Source organism: Morone saxatilis, unplaced genomic scaffold (genome assembly GCF_004916995.1).
Source record: "Morone saxatilis isolate NCDOM2014 unplaced genomic scaffold, NCSU_SB_2.0 Contig1, whole genome shotgun sequence".
Taxonomy (NCBI): Eukaryota; Metazoa; Chordata; class Actinopteri; family Moronidae; genus Morone; species Morone saxatilis.
The window spans coordinates 3470230-3491460 of NW_023339651.1; the positions used below are offsets into that span (position 1 = coordinate 3470230).

At 40.7% G+C, this 21231-nt stretch overlaps 1 protein-coding gene across 1 annotated transcript in view; it reads left to right on the forward strand.

The window, feature by feature from the left end:
• The first annotated feature begins 3249 nt into the window (after positions 1-3249).
• Positions 3250-21231, forward strand: part of LOC118325971 (thyroid hormone receptor alpha-B) — a 119789-nt gene continuing 101807 nt past the window's right edge. Inside the window, exon 1 of the mRNA XM_035658849.1 lies at positions 3250-3586. The gene's annotated coding sequence lies outside the window, so the exon portion shown is untranslated. The remainder of the gene's footprint in view (positions 3587-21231) is intronic.

The following is a 21231-nucleotide window of genomic DNA, read 5'->3' on the forward strand; positions in this document are numbered from 1 at the left end:
TTAGCAGTTAAAGTTCAAAAACATATTCTGGGGTTTTGCAGAAACGTCCAATATCATTTACTGTTAGCTGAGTCACACCTGCATGCTGACCTGTCCTGAATCTGACCTGAAATCTCCTCTGAGATCTGACAAGCTGTGGGGAATCTGGTCAGCGATGTCCTGCAGTAATTGGTTGTCACAGCAACTCAAACAGACGACATTTTCACTCCAAACTAGACGCAACCCTCTGAATTATGCACACAATGCAATGGCCACATTAAAGGGAGACAAAAACCAACACGATCAAATACAGAGTTTAATCATTGGCATGTGGGAGTTCTCAACATGTCCCTTGTTTTGATTAGACTGTCAGCGGTGGACCTTATTTGGTTGATCTACTTTATTCTAGACATGAGACCGTTCCTGGAAATGGAAGTGGAAATTAAGCAGTGCCACGAACTACACCAGCATGTAATCAAATAGCAACTTCCTTGTATCGAGATATTTTATACACTTCCACATAGAACATCCAAGCCTTGCACAGGCTTGTGGACACTCACACACACACACACTCTTAAACAGCCACAGATAGTGGTTTCAGAGAAAAAGCAGGAATATTTTATGTGTGTGCTGCTGCAGCACTTAAAATAAACCTTTATTCTCTTCCACCTCCTCCACTTCTCTGCAATTGAAAACCATCAAATGTAAATGTCACACTTCGGGCTATTCAGCGCTACACGATTGTGTCACTCCCAGCTGGTGACTTCCTGCATATTTGTCTGTTAGATTAGTGACAGAAATATCTGTTTGGAGGCTTCAGTCATACATTTGCTCAGTACCAAATTTCTTCTGAGACTGAGGAGAGCAAGGAGAAATCTTTTGACTCAGAGCTGAAGCCATCCCATTGGACATTAGTTCATAAACCCTGCCTGCAGTACGTTAGATTGTATGAACAAAAAAAGCTCTCACATTGCCATATGTTGAAAGATTGCAAGGCTACATTGACGTCATGATCCTATGTTTTCAGGATGGTGTATTCAGCGCGCAGCCTAATTGAAGTAATTATGGTAATTTTGTAGCGGGAAGGTTCTGTTTATGCTGCCGTTATTCTAAACAAAATAAGTGTATTATCTCCTTCTGTCTGTCCATCTATCTGTCCAACCATCTGTACATCCATGGATTTGTTAGTGGCCATTAGATAAGTGGAATGATGTACAGCAACCCAGGGATTGTTGCTAAAAGGCTAATCGAAGAGTGAGCGCCGATCCACTCTGCTTGTCTTTATTCTGTGATAACAACCACCATGCTGCAAAAAATTGCTCACAAATTGCATTCAGAATCAATGCGATATGCTAAATGTCACCAGTTCAGTTCTGTTTCTAATTTATGTAATCTTTCTGAAATCGATTAACTGTTTAAGGCATTGATCAAGCAAAAATGCCAAACTGTTTTTTTTGCTGGTTCTAGCTTCTCAAATGTAATGATTCTCTGGCACAACGTCACCTTGGGCACAATTAAGACCTTTTAGTAACTTAACGATTAACCGATTCAAAAATAATTGTCAAATTAATTGCTAATTGCTAATGAAAATTATAGTTAGTTGCAGCCATACTACAAATTACTTTTCTACAACCATAACTTCAAAACCCAAAGATATAAATTAAATTAACAATGATGAATAAAACAATGCAAAGCAGTAAATCCTCACATTTGAGAAGCTGGAACCAGACAATGTTTGGTATTTTTGCTTGATGAATAACTTAAATGATAAACCAATAATCAAAATTGCTGATTAATTTCCTGTTGATCGATATTAATAGATCTGAAACAATTAGTTGATTAATGTCCTGTTGTTGGCTTGCTAGGTTATAGGGCTGCACAGTTAAAGTAAAAAATAGTAGGCTTGGCTTTTTGGCTACCAAAAGAATGATTTAGCAAAATTTGAAAAAAATTTGAAAATGTTTTTCAAAAGAGCATGATTATTTAAATTCCTCAACCTTCTTGGTATGTAGAAGGAACAGCTGAGAGGATCGGCGATACTAGATACAACTGTGAAATAAATTAGGATAAAGTTTTAAAATGTGCCTCGGTATCAGTCATAACATTATGAGCGCTGACAGGTGAAATGAATAACACTGATTATCTGGCTATCATGGCATCTGTCAAGTGGGTGGGATATATCAGGCAGCCATTAAACACTTTATCCTTGAGTTGATGTGTTAGAAGCAGGAAAAATGGGCAGTGTGAGGATTTGAGCGACTTTGACAAGAGCCAGATTGTGATGGTTAGACGAAGTCTGCAGTGTTCAATAGCTATCAAAGGTAAACAGGGTCATGGGTGGCTGAGGCTCCTTGACGCATGTGGGGAGTGAAGGTTGGCCCGTGTGGTCTGATCCAGGGACGCCCAGGTGGTCATAGTGTTCTGTCTGATCGATGTATATCTGCAATTAATTCAGACCACTACTGTGCAGCCCTATGGAAAGATGGACTCTCGCGTTCCCCCATTTAGATGGAGTGCACACTATGATAAAGAGACAATTAATTGTGAGGCTCAGGTCTGGATTAAGGATTAATGGCTTGATTAATAGATCAATGAAAATAATTCTAATTGTGTGTTTAGTCCTTGAAAATATAAAATTCACACCGAGAAGCTGGAACCAAAAAATGTTTAACATTTTTGCTTGATAAATGACCAAATGATCAAAACTGTAATTGAGTTATTATTACAGCACTAATCAATATTATTACCACTCCAATCATGAGTGATTTTATTCTAATTATATATAGTTTATTTAATGTGTATATGTATATTTTTTGTGGATTATTCTCCTAAGAAACACCTATATCAGTGCCATAGACAACTCAAACATTTAACAATTAGGGGACAATGCTTCACCAAATCCTTCCTGCCAGGTGGACTAATCTCACCTTTCCAAAGGGAGGAGGAGGAGGAGGAGGAGGGAGGAAGGAGCGCTGTGATGCGCAGTGATGAAGTCAATAAATAAGGAGAGGCGACTCAAGACAGGAGGGGGGGGGGGCGATGTGTCGCATTTCACATCCGAACGCCTCAACATGTGTTTGTGTGTACAGTGTGTGCTTTACAGTGGTGGTCCTGTAGAGAGCGGTAGATAGTTTTAATAAGTGGCCACACAGCCGAGCGCTCGCTTTACTGTACTGTACATCAGCGGAGGGAGGAGCGAGCGAACCGTGTAGTATTTCTTTTTGGTTCTTTCCCTCCTGTCGTTGCAGCCCGTCCAAACGCTCCTGGGAGGCAGCAGAGGAAAAAAAAAAAAGCACAAGGAGGTGTGTGGGGGGGGGAAACAAACTACTTATTTCCACGAGAAAAGCTTTTGTCGGAAGGAGGTCGGGGGAGCTGCGAGGAAGGAGGGTGATTATTTGACAGTGCGAGGCGGAGCAGCGGGGCTCGGAGTGAGGGGACGTGTACGCCACTCAGCGCTTGCCGCTACACTTGTGCAGAAACCGGAGGAGAGACCCGCTGACTTTCTCCCGCTTCATTTCCGCCTAACGTCCCAGTATCCAACCCGAACTGGTGCCCGGACCGCGTGGGGGCGGGGGGGGAAGAAAAAAAACCCCAGAAACCCCCGACGGTAAGTGTCCTTATAACCGACGATAACACGGCGTGGTTGTGCATGCAGTTGTTTGGCGGTGCTAGCTCCTGTAGCCCGGGTTGCGTTTGACAGATGAGATCAGCAGCCAAGGTACACACGGTGTGTCGTTACTGTACAGCAGGCAGGCTCTAACCTCGCTGGTCTGCAGCCATTCCGCCACAATTGTTGACTGTTTCACCCCCCCCCTCACCCCTCTCTCCACCTCTGGTTAGTGGTTGTTGTAAACGAGTACACTGCCGGATATAAGTGCACAGCGGTAATAGAAGCATTTCCAGTGTGTCATGCTTGCACCGAGTGCTTGCACACAGGCCCGAACTTGGGTTTATGCCTGCTGCACTCTGGCGCGCGCATGGTTCGGTGTCACGCATGCACACGTGCACACAAACGGAGGCTGATCATGCTGATCGATAAAGCTCAGCTCAGCTAGAATGCAGCCTCGGTAGTCCGGCAGGGAGCGTTTCAGTTCAGGTACTTCAGCCACAGTCGGGTTTCCCCAGTTTCTCCTTGAGGTGACATTCTAATATCAGTATTATCAGCAATATTATCGTGTTTATCACAGTGCTATTGATCCACAATAAGACTGTAATCAAAGGGAAACCCACCCTAAGTAAGCTTGCATCTCCTTATCTTTGTATATGGAATCCAGCGTGTGAAGCTTGGGTCTTTTAATCCATGCATCTCTGCAAAATATACTTTATTATTGAGTATTTTCTATTACTGACTGCAGCCCAGATGATCACTGTCTGATCCCGTCAAGTTGATATGTATCAGAACTTGGCAGTTTTCAGAACAGACTGTTCTAGAGAGCCACAATGTGCGTTTCATTAGAACTGTCAGAGTCGCTTATTAAATTACCACAGATTCTGTGACTCAGTTGTACACAAAAAAAGCCGTGTTTTAGGCAAACATGCCCACAAAATGCAGTACAACTCTACGTTTTGCTCAAAGACAGCGTTGGCCAGGAAGTTGCCTAGACATGAATGCACTGATTTGAAAGGCATTCAAATGTTGCCAAGAAACACTTTACTAATATAGCCTGGTGTCCCTCCCATAGCCCCGACTGACTGCTGACAGGCAGTTCGGACGCTTTAGCATTCACTCAGACCATGTGAAAGTCCCCAGTGAAAATAATCTCTGTGCACGATTGAGCACAGAGATCATTAATATAATGACAGTTTATTTAGTGCGTTTGCAGCTGTTTGTGTGTGAAGGCCTTCATCACCACATTACAGCACTGTAATAATTAAATCACTCACTGTAACCACTCTGCTCAGAGCCTTTTCAGGGTCTCGATTCTCAGTCGCATTCATTTTCACAGTAGTATCTTGCACTGTGCTGATAGAAAGTGACAGTCTAAAAGCTGTGTGCTCTCGCAGTTGAATCTATCAGGCTGGCAACAGAAGCATTTCCTCTGGCACTGAAGCTTATTTTAAAAGGCACAGTGTATGAATTAACACGGTAACCAGTGAACATTTTGAGTAATTGTGATGCCTAATGTCTAAATTATTACACTTTAGATGTCTTTGCGAACTTTTGAAATGTTGTAGTCTAATTTTACAGTCTGAATACGTAAGATTAGGCACAAAACATATTTCTCACAGCCTTTCTTATTGTGACATCTCATAGAAATGAAATTAGAAACACCAGATGAAGTTCTGTTGTTTTTTTAAGTTAAGGGATAAGATTATAGGCCTAATAATTCTTCCAAAAGTTATCAAGTTCATACACCTTTATTAATAACTAATGTCTCTATCATTATTATGTAATTGTATGTTGTGCTAAACCACTGTAGAGTCTTAGGGTTTTACACAGAAACGGGCTTAAACAAAGCTAATTTATGTCAGATCAGCCGGTATGGCCCCAGATGCCCACTGTTCATTAATCATTAGCCATCAGTTTAAGTCACAGTGTTCTCTCCCTCGGTTGATTATTAGCCCCGGACAAATCCGTCATTCAAGTATAAACATTTTCTCTAAGGATACGTTTTTAAATACTGTAGACCCAGTGGGCTACAAGAAGGAAACCAAATCAGTGTAATCAAAGCAGCTCGGAGGAGTTTTCCACCAGAAACAAAGTCCTAAAAAACTCTCAGCTGATGATTTCTCACACGCTGGAACTTAAATTTTTTTTCCATTCATAGAAGGAAAGCAAATAGGATTGGCATCAGTCCCACGGAGTGATGTAACAGTGTTGTACATGAGAGAACACACAGAAGGTGGATGGGTGTAGCCCCATGTGACCTGGTCTATATCTTCTCTTCTGCTCTCTTCCTGTTGGCTGGGGCTCCTTTAGGGGGCCAGAGGTGACCTTCTTCAGTCTCTCCCAGCAGCAAGCACCCCAGTGGGGCCTCTCTTTTTGTGACCCTGTTTCTGTCTGTCTCTCTCCATGGCCTCCTTGCTCCTTTTCCTTCTCTTACCCCCTCTCTCCCCTCCCTCTCTCTCTCTCTCTCTCTCTCCTTGTCTACTCCCATCCTCCTCCTATTCCCCATGGTGGGGCAGCAGTGCTTAATGCTTAGAAACATAGCTCGTTCACTTATATAACCTTGGCTGTGCAGCTGATGCCTGGTCTGTATCTGCTGTATAATGATGTCAGAGCTGTCTAGAGAGGCAGAGGGCATGCTGGGTAGGCCAGTATGTTATATGTTGCTATTCCTGAACTGAGCGTGGTGAGTGGGGTGAACCCAGGATTTGCCTCCCATTTCCTGCCCCCTTTTTTTTTCTCAGGCAGGATGATTTTGGAAGTTATGTGGAGGATGATGGAGTTACAGTTGATTAGGTGTTTGTTTTTGTTTCTCGGTTTTGAAATGTGAATGATGTCTCTCAGTGTAAGGAATGTCCCCGACGTGGCAGTAATTGTCCTGGGGGGAGCAGCTACATCGTTTGCCCGTATGTCAAGCCGACTATCTCAGCGACCCTGATTTAGATTATTCTGCCGTTTTCAAGCATACTTACTCCACATCGGGGGACGTTACAACTACAGGTCAGCAAAGGGGACATATTTGTAGCTGATTAGCAGAGGTTAGCATGACATGTGACTTGTGTAATGTAGTGCATGTTCCTTTATAAATGCACATCCTAGACTACAATAGAAGGACATGCATGTTATTATTTTGCCTTTACCTTTTGCTTGACCCCAGCTGACTGTTGCTCATCCTATAGAATCCAGGGCCCTTGGAATGCAGCCAACCACAAAATGTCATCTGATCATCACGGGTTTCTGCACTGGAACTGGGCTAATAGATTTTGTGGCGGTGTGTAGTATAGCTTGTGTTTACCAACATAATGAATTTAACTGCATTATCAAAGAGTACTAGTATAGAAATGTGGATTCCGTTTAATTCCATTTGAGCGAAGAAATCGGCCTCTATATGCATGAAAGGATTGCTCACAATCAGGGTTTTCCTGAAGGATATGGAGTAGCCAGCTAGGGCAGTCCGGGGGCATGCTCGCAGAGAAATATTTTGGCTGTAAAAACCCAAATCTGGTGGCCTCTGGCACATTCCATCATATACACGGATCTTAATTTTTGCTTATTTTAAAGAGTTTGCCTACTTGACTGTAATAGTGAATTAATGGGGAGGAGAATTAGGCTTCTTGTGTGTTGTAGCCGTCTGTAAGTAGCTATTAACATATGAAGATTTTAATTTTGTTAGAAACAAGAAAGGATAAACAAAAATGCAAATGTGGAAAATATATATACTTGATCATATATTACTGCAGGCAGTTCCATTACATCATATTTTATTTTTTAAACATTATTTGGGGCATTAGTTGGTCACTGGCAAAAAATACAGAAAAAATGTTTACACTTTGAGATTACAGTGTGAGGCTGAGACATGGCCTACATTTAACTCCTATAACACATTGACAACAGTGCCTCCTTTTGTGTGCAATGCTTCTTAGAGCTGCCTCTGCTGTAATAAGCGCAATGTAAATAAAGATAATGAATTCATTTGTTAATTCATTAAACCCACAAACGTCTGTGCGGCGTATACGGAAAGTGCAGTCCTCTCAGTGGACGTTTTAATGCCAACTGTGCAATCGTCAAGCTGCTGCCACTGGTGTCTTCCAAAGTAGAACGTCTAATGAGGATGTCCCGTCTGTCCAGTGTTTTGTCATTAATTATTTTGTTAATATTTGTCAAACACTAAAGACAGCTCGCTCCTCTCTACTCGGCAGGACACAACCTCTCAGCTGAGCGCACATACACATATGGAGCATGTGGGGGCAGGACTGATACAGATAGACACGTTTCTCCATCATCACACTCACATTGTTTTGAGGCTATTGACGTAAAATGTGCAGGTATAGCGAATCAAATATAGCTTCTTAATCCAAACTGTTTTATTAGAATCAAGAATTAATTTAATAAAGTAGCCTGCTGGGCTTAAATAAGCAGTCGATTGTTTGGCCGGAAGCCGGCGCTTATGGAGAGCTCTGTCAGATGACACTCATTAAGCCATCTTTGTCTGCACATGCCTATAACTCATTATGCATACTTATTAATAGAGCCCAAGCACAAACAAAATTGTGTCCTGCTTATTTGGTCGGGTTAGTCACTGCCTCAGAGACAGCGACTTCTCACAAACTTCCTCTTGTTCCACCAAATCCAGTTCTAATCAACAAACAAGTAACAAGAAACGGCAGCACAAAAATTCAAAACAAGGTTTTATGAAATTCATAAAGTGTCATTCAAGTGTCCCCATTATATAGTTTGTTCACCAGACAGCACTGATAAGTTGATATGTACACCTGATTCGTCCTCCTGGTGTGTGTGTGTGTGTGTGTGTGTGTGTGAAGACCAACACAATGCTAAATATTGAATTCACAATCAAATCTGAATAATCTGCCACAAATTCAGTTCTGTCATCAAAATATAGAGTCAAAATCATTGTTTGACCTTTGTAATTATATAGCAAAGAGGTGTGATATGTGACATTGTAAGAAGGTTACAACAGGTCCCATAATAGTAATACCTTTTGTGGTTTTAATCTTTTAAGCCAAATGAACTCGCTGTACAGCAAAGCTAGAACCAGTGACACTTTGGTATTAATCAATCAAAAAATGTTTTTGAATAATATCTGCTAATTAATCGACGTATCATTTCAGCTCTCATTCAAGACTTGACCACGTGCAATCACATGGAATCTATTGTGAAGTTATTACATTCTTCAAAAAGTAGGCCAAGTCTGCTCATATCAAAAGCAATGTGTACATCCTCTGTCCTTGCTGCCATAAAGGAAATTCCATGCCATTTCCTGCTGTAATATCTGGCACGCAGCATAATGAGTGTGTCCTCGCCGGCAATTCAAACCTCATTAGCTGAGAAGAATGAGGCTAACCTTTCAGTGTGATGTCGTGGCTGGTTTGTGTTGCATTGAGGGGCCCGTGAAGCTCTACTGCTGATAAGCATGCTGTCATGGTGAACATGACAAGAGATTATCAGTGCGCTCTGCACCGGTCCTCACACAGACCACTGGGGGTCCTGCTGTCTTCGAGATACTGTAACATCCCATCGCCTAACACACAAACACAGACATCAGATGGCAGCTAACGTGCTCCAAGTTTGTGGCTTTTGCTCAGTGGTTTTTTTTTTGCCCCTCCCTTTCGTCTTCTCTTAGTAGGTTAGGTTTCGTTTTATTCTTTAGTGGGGTTTTTCAGTTGTTTCTGTTGAGCAGGAGTTTCCATGCAGATGGTTACCAGAGGCTCCCCATTGTCTTTTTTTTTTATTCCTCGTACCATTGAACCATTGTTACTCTCTGCTGCTCTCTGTCTCTCTGTGGCCGTCTCAGCCAGCCGATGTTTCAGCACCTTCCAAATCAGCGGGGAAAATAATAATTTGTAAAATGGCCTTTATTGGCCAGAGTGAGTAACAAGGCTGTTTTACACAGCCGCACTTCTCACTTATTAACACCAGTCAGCTTGGCTCTGTCCGGGTACAACTGGGGCCACTCACAACTGGCTTTTCATCAACGGGAATACTTGGCACCGAGGCGTGTGAGGTTTATTTTTGCCAGGGTGTAGTGGAGCACTTTACGAGGAGGAGTCCATCCCACATTTGCTGGCGCTGAACTGCTTTCACTCGCTCTCTGTGAGAACTGCCTCGGTTTATGCAGTGGGATAGAAATTAAGTCACTATGCATTCGCAGACATATTAAACAACCAGTTCCCAAGACAATAAAGTGGCTACTTTTTTTTCTATTGTGTCATAAACACTGAGGCGTTGTGGCATACAGAGGGATTCCCTTCATGTAGATTTGAGATTAAACTAGCAATAACAACTTAACTATCTGTTTCCCCGGGGCAGAAGATAATAATCAGCGATCCCGAGGAATTAATGTGTGTGAATATGAGTCAGTTTGTGTGTCGGCTTTAGAGAAGGGAACTGGAAATAAAAGTAGTTAAAAAGATCATAGATTTTTAATTGATAACTATTTTGCTTCGTCAGACGCAGTGTTGTATTACTTATGCTGTAACTGTACATACGGTAAGGATGTCACAATATCCCCAAAATATATAATTGATATCACAATAAAAAAACTAAATCAAAACAATAAATCCCATGTACTTTACATACACTCCTTTAATAAACATTTACATTAGAACGTTACAAAAAACCAACAGTGGCCCTTTTATTATTTACATAATTCTCTACTGAACTCACAAACTCTACGGTACTGTGGAAAAACCAGTATTGTAAAACAGTACATATAACACATAGACATATGTCTATCCATATGTACTGGGGCTTTAACTAATGATTATTTTCATTACTTATTAATCTGTGTGTGTTCCTTCCTCAAGTAATTGATTAATGGTCGATAAAATGTCAGAAAGTTCCCAGAGCCACATCTTCAAATTGGTCCAAAACCACCAAACATTCAATTTACAATAAAATAAAACAGATTAAAGCAACAAATCATCAGCATTGAAAAGCTGACAAATTAAATGTAATAAACTATTTAAATAATTGTTTCAGCTCTAGTATACATTGCACAATAGTATCATTACAGAATATATTTGTACTATGTTTATATCCAACACAGAGGTCTTTATACGACAGTCTCTCCCGGAGGTAGAGGACAGCGTGGTTGATGGCTTTAATGATTAAGATAATAGCGAGAAAATGCATATGATGTGGCAAAAGAACAAATCTGTCATAGCGCTTCCACTTGGAAATTTTCCATGCTTCAACATATTATCTGCTGAGGTAATGAATAACTCTAAGCAAAGAAATGCTTTTAAAACCCCACAATTAGAATTTTGGCCAAGACCCAAGTCCTACTGTGGCTACTCTGCTCTTCCAACATGCACTGCATATAGGTCAGCATTTCATTAATGTCGGGGGAAAAAGCCTTGAGTACAGAACAGTTTGACCTTTTTCTGATATCCCATCAGTGTGAGTTTAATGCGCTTTCCTTCATGCTGTTACAAATAAAAGCAGGATTGATATTAAACGTTTCTTACCAAGCCTCCACTGCTTGGATTCCTCTTGAATACCCCTGAATTAGGAGCTGGGTAACTGATTGGCTCTGCAGAAGAAAGGCTGGAGTTTTATTGCTCCCTGTTTTGTAATCTGTCATGCTTGAGGAAATATGGATGGACTTGTTCCAACGCCTGATAGTTTGGCAAGCTTCACCTCTTGATCAGTGTATTATTTTCCTTTTTGGGATTGGGGGCCACCACATATGCCAGACAACTGCAGTACTTTTGCTATAAAATAGCTGCATAATTACAAGACCAATATAAAGACCTCCAGTTATACAGTTAGCCTTCAGAAGAGAAACATGTAGGTTTTCATTAGGGCCATGACTTTTCACTCCAGCCAGTGTGGAATTACAAGTGTCAGGAATGAATGAGGCTATTAAACTAAACAGCAGCAACCTTTTCTGTCACACGAACCTGAATATATTGAATATATTTTTAAATGGGACATTATTTAACTATTAATAATATATAATCGAATATAGTAGCTTTTTTTCATACAGTTTATTAATGTTTAGGTTGGTTTGGTTAAGTCTCCATATTACTGGATGGATGTTCCAGCTAACTTTTAGCAAAATATTAAAATAATTTTTTAGCAACATTATTCAGGTTACCCCAGGTTGTGAATCACTGTTCTACAGTTTCCAAACAGAGTACAAATATGTCTTAATAAGCTGTTTCTGTACAGGTTATATATTTTATCACTAGGCATTAAAGGAGATTGTGCTTTGAAGCCTTATTAAGGTTTTAATATGTTCAGCTATGGCAGTTCGCTTCTTTCTAGCTGTTAGTGCACACAGCTCTCCTATTAATTCTACAGCAAGCTGCTTCCTCAGTTGGTGAATGCCCTAGATTTTGGTCACATGTCTAGCTTTTACAGTGGTCGAGTCACAGCGCTGTCTGACTGGGGCAACAGGAGTGTATGTGTGTGTAAGATATTCCTCTGGCTGAAGAATTAGACGGTTTATGTTATGACTGTCTGTGAGGTTAAAGATCACTTCAGAGTTTAGTTGTGTGTCTTTGAAGTGTGACTGACAGCGACCCGCTCTCAGCTGGGCCTCTCCTTTACTGCCCACCAAGCAATTTTCTGTTTGGGGAAACTTTTCTTTTGCAGAAATGTCATCCAAACCTTTTCTGAAGCTGGAATTGTTTACCCGCCAATGGCCAATTCTTTCCTTCCTCAGATTATTTTAAGTGCTTCAGAAAGAAAGTTAAGTCGGCCACTTGTTGAGTCAGGTCAGTGCATTTGCTGAAGGAATCACATATATAGTGCCTTCCTGTAGTTTGGCAGTGGCTTTGTGAATAATAACTGAATCGAATCACTGAACAATGATGGTGGCGGAAATTGTGTGCCATTAGCGCGTATTACAGCTGCAGGTGGGTATACTTTAGTAAGTGTAGGGCCATGCTGGTAACAGGAAATACAAGCGCGTCACCTTTTCAACAGTTGTTTTGATGTTAGATGCCAAAGCAAATTCTTTCTCTTTATTATTATCTCAAGTTCCTGCACAGTCACACACACTGGCACTCTTGTTGTTTGAAACTGTGCCTGTTTTCTTGTTTAGTGAGAGATGATCATTGTGATTTTGAGTACTTCATTAATGTTTTAATATATATGAAGGTATTGCTGTGATTAAAAAAAAGACAATTATTTTGTCCATGTCTCTCAGTCCTTGTGGCTTTATGGACTGAATTTATCAGATGCAACAACACCATCAGCGGCAGCACTTTAGAGGCATAGTTCACCTGGAAAGTCTTTCTAAAAAGGGGCAAAGTGACCTTTTTTAATCCAAAGCAACTCTGCAGGCTCCACTTGCTGATGCTTCCAGGCTTGGCTTGCTGATGCTCACTCTACATATGGATTTAACCTTTTAAACCTTTTATCGCAAACTCATGCTGTGCAGCCAAGCACGGCTCAAACCCAGATGTGAGGATTTGATTTTTAATAAAATTCTTTTTTTAATCATAATGGACAGTGAACTGAATATATTTGCAGTTTGGACTGTTGGGATGTTTGAAATAATAACAAACTGTTTTAAAATATTTGTATATATATATTTGTTAATATATTTGAAGTTTATGCTGCTTCATGTTAACTCTGTATTATAAAGTATTATTGACAAAAATGCATGTAACTCAAATGTAAATGGTTCTTTTTTTATACCAGGCTTCATTTGAATGCTTGCTTTGGAGTGATTTTAATGTGTTCAGGGTAAGATTAGTGTGAAAGAAAAAGGATATTTGTTCAGCTTTAGGTGTGAAACTAGCAAATAATTAAATAAAAGATAGAGCAACTGCTCTTGTGCTGGCAGTGCGCCCTTAATAAACACAATCAAACCTAATTGAATCCTCATCCAGAAGGCTGCTGCACAAGGGCCCTCTGCTGTTTATTAACACTTTGAAATTAAGCCTTTATAAAACTTCAAGTAGCACTTTGGGAGAAATGTGGGGCATGAACACTTAAAGATCACCAAGTTCCCTTCACACAACCTAGACATTTTTCAATTTGAATGCACCATTAATCGAGGGATTTGCCAGGCATTTTACCTGAGCCAGGGAGCGTGTTTCATCTCTACCTGTTCGTGTTGTTAGCCAAGAAGAGGGATGGAGAGATACGCACTGGGAGGTCCAGAATGCCAACTTAATGCCAAGTGCCCTCAGGCTGTGTGTGTGTGTGTGTGTGCGCGCGCGTGCATGTGTTTTGCTTTGTAAAAGCATTAAGAGAATTGCTGATCTGGCAGGCGTGCGCATTCCTCATCGGAGATGTTTCAACTGCAGCCAATCGTCAAAATCTGGCATATAGTATGCACTGGAATAACTTTATTCAGTTTCTTGCTGATATTGACAGTAACACTTCTTCTTTTTTTGCGTGTGCGTGTGTTGGCATATGGCAACAGCTTTGTTGTATGTCAATGCTCGCTTTGTGTGTGGGTATATTCAAAGCGGCTCCCGTGTGAGCTCTGTATTTCTGCAGCGTCTCCATGTGTTTGGTGTTGAGGAAAGGCTCTTGTTTCCTTCGACATAGCTGGCCCGGATAGCAGGAAACTCAATTGGCAAAGTGTGAGGCAGTCACTCTGTGATTAGCGTATAAACTACCGCCCTGCAGTAGCTTTGGCCCATCCACACTGGACACACAAGTTCAGGGAGGTTGCATGCAAGCGCTGCACACTTGCACAGCCACTCATATGCATGCATGTAGAAACACGCATTCACACTAGCGGAGGCACATCTGATGACTACACACATTCATCTTCATGAACTCATGCAGGCAGCTATTCTTAGTTGAAATGTTATCACTCAAGCTTTTACAGATCACCACACTGTGAAGAACACATGTTGCATTAGATACTCAGTGTTTGGTCAGTACTGTACATAGTGATATACACAAAGGCACTTACAGTTAATTTTTCACTCAGCCTGATCCCTGTTTGTACAGCTATGTCTAAACTGTCTCCAGAGAGAGTTCAGAGCGGTGCCCAATAACAACTGTTAAACTTTGTTTAATGCAAGATGACACTGAGTGGAGCAGTAAGCTGCGGGTTGTATCACTGGAACAACTTCCTGTATCGAAGCAATTGGGTGTCAAGTTTATTAATTCATTACTACGACATATTTTTATTTGATTTTAACTTTGATTTTTACATGTGCAATTTGTGTATTTTGATGCTATGTCTTTATTAATGTAATGGATTTGATATGACTATAAAATTTAACACTTCTGTCAGACAACTAAGAATATGAATACATTTTACAAAGGTGTGAAAATGAACAGTGAAAATAATCAAATTGGCCCACGGAGCATTCATAGATTTGGCTGTATGGAGTCCCAGGGTGACTGACGAGGGTGACGAGCTGGCCGGGCCCTGAGAGGAGGCTCCAAACGCTGCCTGTGTTCTCTCAGTTGTGTCCCTGACCTTTGTCCAGGTTGGACGGGCTCCAGCTGGTCCCCAGAGCGAGCTCTCCCTACTTTCACATCTGTAGTCCTCTTCTGTGCCAAGGCAGGCAGCGCTGACCCTGCTGGTGTGTTTGTGTACGAGAGAGTGAGAGAGAGAGAGAGAGAGAGAGAGAGAGCTATTACCAGTTAACATTAGAGTGAGGAGCTAGCATAAAGGGAGAGGCAGTACACAGATCATGTGTTGGACTTTGAGTTAATGTATTCTGTGTGTGCCTATTTGTGTGGGTATCATGTGAAAGTAAATCGTTTACAGTCCATTGCATCCCCTTGTTATTCCTGTGTGCATGTGTGTGTGTGTGTGTGTGTGTATGCGTGTGTGTTGGCAGACCCTTATCTGACACAGGGGGATTAGTTGACAGAAGGCGACCCCTGGTCTCCTCTGCCCTCTGGCTGTTGTAGTCCTTCCCCTTGTTTTTCCACAGATTGTCACTTAAGCATGTGTGCTCTGCTACTGTAAAACCAGACTCCGTAGTAGCTTCTGTACATTAACTAAAGGACCACCAGGATCGATTAAAGGACCACACTGCTTGTTTTGCATGGCTTACCCCATTAAATACAAATTATGCATTCTTGACACTCCTGTTAATAATTTCCTTAAGCATACCATACAATTTTATAATGATTTGCAAGCTTCCAGGCAGCCATTGGTCTCATTCGATTCGTATTTCAGTATGCTATTAAAAGGTCACTTCACCCATATTACAAAGAAAACACTTACAGCGCTGTGTAGTTTTGGTTTATTTGTCCAAATTTAAAAAAATGTTGTCATTAAAGTCATAATCCTTTTTTAAGTAATAGCCATTCAGTGTACTTACATTCTTTGAATACCCCCCAAATAGTAGTTTTTATTGTTAGTGGCGCGGTCAACCATTCCTGCGCAGGATTCATATTTCCTTCTCACGCATGAGGGATTCACAAGGAACGTTTCAGCATATAATCCAACTGTAACTTTATCTCATTGATATCGGCCTCACAGTTTACTGTTCACTCTCCTGCAGCTGTATCAGAGCTGCAAGGTCCTGCAAATATAAACCTCAGCATCTCCCACTGCTGCTGCTTCACATCAAAGTGTTGCTAGTGAAACATGATGTAGCTTTTATTGTGAAGCACAGCCTCAGTGTAGTAGTATAGAACTGTAGTATTAAACTGCACTTGCTGTTGCAACAGTAACTCTGGTTGTGTTGCCAAATCATCCAGAACTCAAATCTTACAGGATTATAACTTATTTTAATTTGGTAACCTGTGGCACTCATTTACAACACAGGCTAAGCACGGTGACTGTATGAGCCCACTCATTCAAAAGGACTTACATTGCATACATTCATTGCCATTGGTTCTCAGTGTCAGTGTGGTATTTTAATAAACACAAATTACAAAGATAGGTAAGATTTTTGAGACTTCTGCTTCAACCCTAAAACAGTGAAGGTGAAGGAAATGTAGTTTGTGATGCTCAAAGCGTCACAAAATGACAACAACAAACAAATGAAAATGTCACCTGGAAAATGTGTTTCTTTTGAAATTTCAGTGAACCGCTCCTTTAAAATTCAAACCTAAAAGCAGACCTGTAACTGAAAATGCAGTTAAAACATGCAGATACATAGTTTGCTGTAACCACTCTGTGCACACCACATGTGCTCCGATATAGAAAGCCAAAGACCAGGTGTGAAAATGCACCAATTCTACCAGGAGAAATGTCCCCTGATTATTGTATGTAATTGAATATACAACTTTATCCATCATCATGGCCTAATGGGCCTCAGTTTCATTCTTTGGAAATGCAATAAATGCGTATTCATGTCTTTGCATCTAACAGTGGTGGCAAATGATTTTATTATTAGAAATAAGCTCCAGTATATTTCCAGCAAGTGAATAATTGATTATTGAACTGTCTCTGCTAGAACACAGGCCTCTCATTATGCATATACTGTTGAACACATACAACACATGCGCCTGCCCCACACAAGGGTATACACTCACAAACATACACACAAATTCCCATAGAAGCCCACAGCAGAGAATGTGAAATTGTTGTTGTTGCTGTTTTCTAGTTCCACTTTTTGCAGTGCCGTACTTTAGATCGGGCTGGGTATGTGGACATTTCAGCGTGCAGGTTTGGGTCCTGGTGCACTGCACTTAATAGAACTTCAAATGAACCTGAGTCAGACGGCTTCTTTACTGTAGATTAGAGGAAGGAAGGAAATAAGTGAGAAAAGGAAATAAGTGAGAAAGGAGGAGAGAGCGAGAGCAGAAAATGGGTCAGACATCTGAGAGCCAGGCATTCCTTTTTCTGCGATGGGTGTCAAGACATTATCCAATTGCACCTCTTTTTTTTCTTCTTTTTCCCTTCTTGCTTTCTCTTTCTCTCATGCATGTTTTTTTCTCTCCCCACTTTCCTTGGCCAAGGAAAAGTACAAAGAGAGGAGAGAGTTATTATGCTTGGCATGTCTGCAGAGGACAGGCTTTAATTTGGACACAGCCCAGCTGATCAATCTCCACATTGGCTCAGTTACAGCACTGTGTGTGTGTCTGTGTGTCTGTGTGTGTGTGTGTGTGTGTGTGAGAGAGAGAGAGAAAGAGACCACATGTAACAGCTAAGCTTTTAAAGTATGCAAACCAGCAGATTGCTCTAAAAGTAAAGCATACTGGATTAATCCTGTGTGGAAATGACTTATTCTATACACAGAGCCATGGAGGAACAATGAATTGGATTAGAGCTGAAATGAGCATTAATGGAATACATGCTGCACTCATCTGTAACAAAGTAAAAATAAAGGAAATTAAGTTTATTCTGAGTAAGGAAGTTTGGATAGGAGCATCAGCTGAATGCCTAAAATGGAAATACGGAGTCCTGTCGGTGGCACATCTGACATGAGTGATGTTAATATGCCACAGAGATTGTAAGCTGATTTGGAAAGGGGCTCTCTGACACGCAGATGAACACACATTTCCTCTGATTTACACTTAAGTAACTCAGGGTGATTTGCATAATATGCAAACAGATGGATGTGATTCAGCGGGTGGTTTGGCAAAGTGTCAGTGAGCCTGCAACATTTCCTGTTTGAGGCCTTTCTCTGGCATCGAGAGCACTTAGCCCACTTCTATTAGTCCTAGTTGTAGTTGTGTGACAGCAGCTCTCAGAAACAGACTGCAGGCAGGATCCCCGCAGAATACAGTTTATTCATACTTTTTGCTGGGAAGACACTAGGGCTGATTATTTTCTCAATTAATCGTTTGTGAAAAATCTCTGTTTAACTGTAGTTTTTTTTCCCGCAGCCCTAGGTGACGTCCTCAAATGTCTTGTATTATCCAACCAATGTACCTTTTTTACTGCAGCCACTTAGACATTAAATAGTAGGGTTAGCACAGGTGTTATAATTGGTACTACTTAAGATGTTAAGATGTTTGCTCACTGGAAAGGCTCTGCTACACTAAATAGAACATAGCTTTAATTAGTGTCATAACACCTGTGTTTATCCTATTTTTATGTAAAAAAAAGTTGCTGTGAAAAAGGTATAGAACAAAGCCAAAGAGAGAAAAAAAATCCTTAAATTTGAGAAACTGAAACCATTTTTAAAAAAAAATTTGCTTAAGAAATTACCGTTCAATGATCAAAATAGGTGCTGATTAATTATCTATTGATCAACTAATATTTTATTGTTAAAAGAAAGAAAACATACTAAAAGTATAGGTGGACTAAACATTTTTTCCTCGATATTTGGCTCAGTTTTATTTTAAAATGAAAAATGCCTGATGTTGTTTGTAATATGAAAACAGCTCTGTCCCAAACGTCAGATTTGTCTAAAAAGATTAACAATGGCTGCAGTCTAGTTTTGGGAGATGCTGTCATCTTACAAGAGAGATTTTTTTCATTGTGGAGATTAAGCATCACAGTCTGCCTACAAAACGGCGGTTGTAAAGAAAGGGACAGTACTTTATAAAGTATGAAACAGCTATTCATGAAAACAGGCTTAAATAAATACTGTACTGGCCTGAATATAAGACCTTCATTATAAGATAAGAAAAATATGTATTTTACTACATAAAGCTTACTAACTAAATCGATGTAGTTCATTGTTTTTTTACCCGTACACAAACAGAAATAATTAGAATATGTAACTTCCCTACGTTGTTGCTTTGTAGTTCTGTCTAGCCAGGGACTGCAGATGGAAAGTAGCCAGTAGCTCTGGTACAAAGCATTTCATCACATTCTCTTTGTTTGAGATCATTGACAAATAGATTTAACAAACAAGAAAGAGAAAAAAATTGTAGGTTAAAGCTACTACAGGGACTTTTTAACCGATTATGAAACGATCTCAATGTATTACTGATGCCTCTTTACGACCTACATGAACAAAACCATAATGGACAAAAAGATTGGCTATTTCTAAATAGTTATTCTTAATGGCTGCCACCGGGTCGGATTCCCATGAATCAGTTGAACCAAGTTGGTGGAAACACTACCTCTTTTGTCCACAGGGGGTGCCAGAATCAACACAAGTTTCTTATCGGGGCTGTAAACAAACAAGACACAGGGTTGGTGAGCCTAATTTGATCACTTTGGACAGAGCCAGGCTCACTGTGTCTGCATGCTTTCTAGTCTTTATGCTAAGCTAGGCTAACAACAGTATCCTAACTCTAGCTGTACTTCACACACAGACATGACATTGTTATCAGTGATCAACATGTTTGGCAGGACAGCAAATGAGCGTATGACGTCTGAAAAATGTGATATATTATGCATTGTTTGTAGCATTAGTGTAGCTAGACTAGCGTGTTTCTACCATCTGTCAGCAGACACTAACTGAGGACATTTCAAATGAGTAGACAGACAGTCATAAGGTATCTCTCTCAAAAGAAGGCAAGTGTGTTCTCCCTATTTAAGTAACTTAATTTGAAGGAAAATCTGGGTTTCTGGGATTTTCCCCTCTTATATTCAGAATGTGGTCAGTGGTCACAGTTGTCAATGGGCTTCAAGGAACAAGTAATATTCTATAATGCCTTCAAAACCCAGCTGTCGGGCCCATACCTTAATCTGTCGTGGCCATCTGCTGAACCTCGAAATCATGTGTCAACCCATTGCCGTCGCTGCTTGTTGTTTTGCACTAAAGCATGTCACAAGACTGGAGCTCATCTGTAGGCGTTTTATGTTGTAGACAAAATAATTCAGTCTCTCTCTTCCGGGGCACCAGAGTGCAAAGTTGAGGAAGAGCAATGTTTTTAATGGTTTTCTGCTCCTCCTCCTATCCCTCTGTCCTTTTTTTCTGTATTTTCTAGTGACTGTCAGTGATCACATCATCATTGCTCAAAGGCAGGAATATTAAGGAAAGTGGCTCAATTTCTTGGTTTTCTCTGAGTTATATAATCTTAAATATAGTCAAGCAGCATGGCAAGAACTTGTCTAACTGAATACAATACAAAATCAGTAAAGAACATTTTTAATCTGTCCAGACATCCAATGGCAGTTTGTTGGTCCTCAACAGGTTTCCAGATGTTGCTTCTGAACAACACTGAATCATTACTGTGTGTTTCCTATTTGCAATACTAACCTGTATCTCTCTCTCTGTCTGGTTGAAATAAAACAGAGCATATAGTGTAGATGTGCTTGAGTGCTGTCAGGTTTAACCCTGCCTCCAAGCAGCTGGCCTTCTTATCTGTCCCGCCTGTGCTGATGCATATTTATCCCTCCCTGAGTGGCTGAGAGCTGGCTTAGCATACAGATTAGCTGTAGAAACAGATGCAGACCCACACTGGCAGTGAAAACAAACTAGTGGTGTTGCTTTAAGAAACGTTCACCTGAGTACTTGAGATCTGACTTATGGAAGAGGTCGGTTGTGAAGTTGCGTGTCTCAATCTCTCGGTCAAACACAAAACCTTTGACAAATCATACAGGTCCCACCGGAGGAGTGGATTTAAAATGAAACATCTTTATGGAAGTGAGTGTTAAAGTCCTTTGACCTCTTCAGTGAATTCTGTTAAAAAATTAAAAGCCCTTAGGCTTCACTGCCTTAAAAAATGTGAGGTAGCATACACTTTGGATATTATCACAGTTAAGTGGTTACTGTCACAGAGTGAGGTGTGCAGTATTTGTAGTATTTCAGTCAGGGTTTACATTAGCCGGCATATGTGTAGTTGGCAGATGAACACAGCAAGGCCAAAAGGTCAGGAGGGTCCAGCTGCGGCTTGGG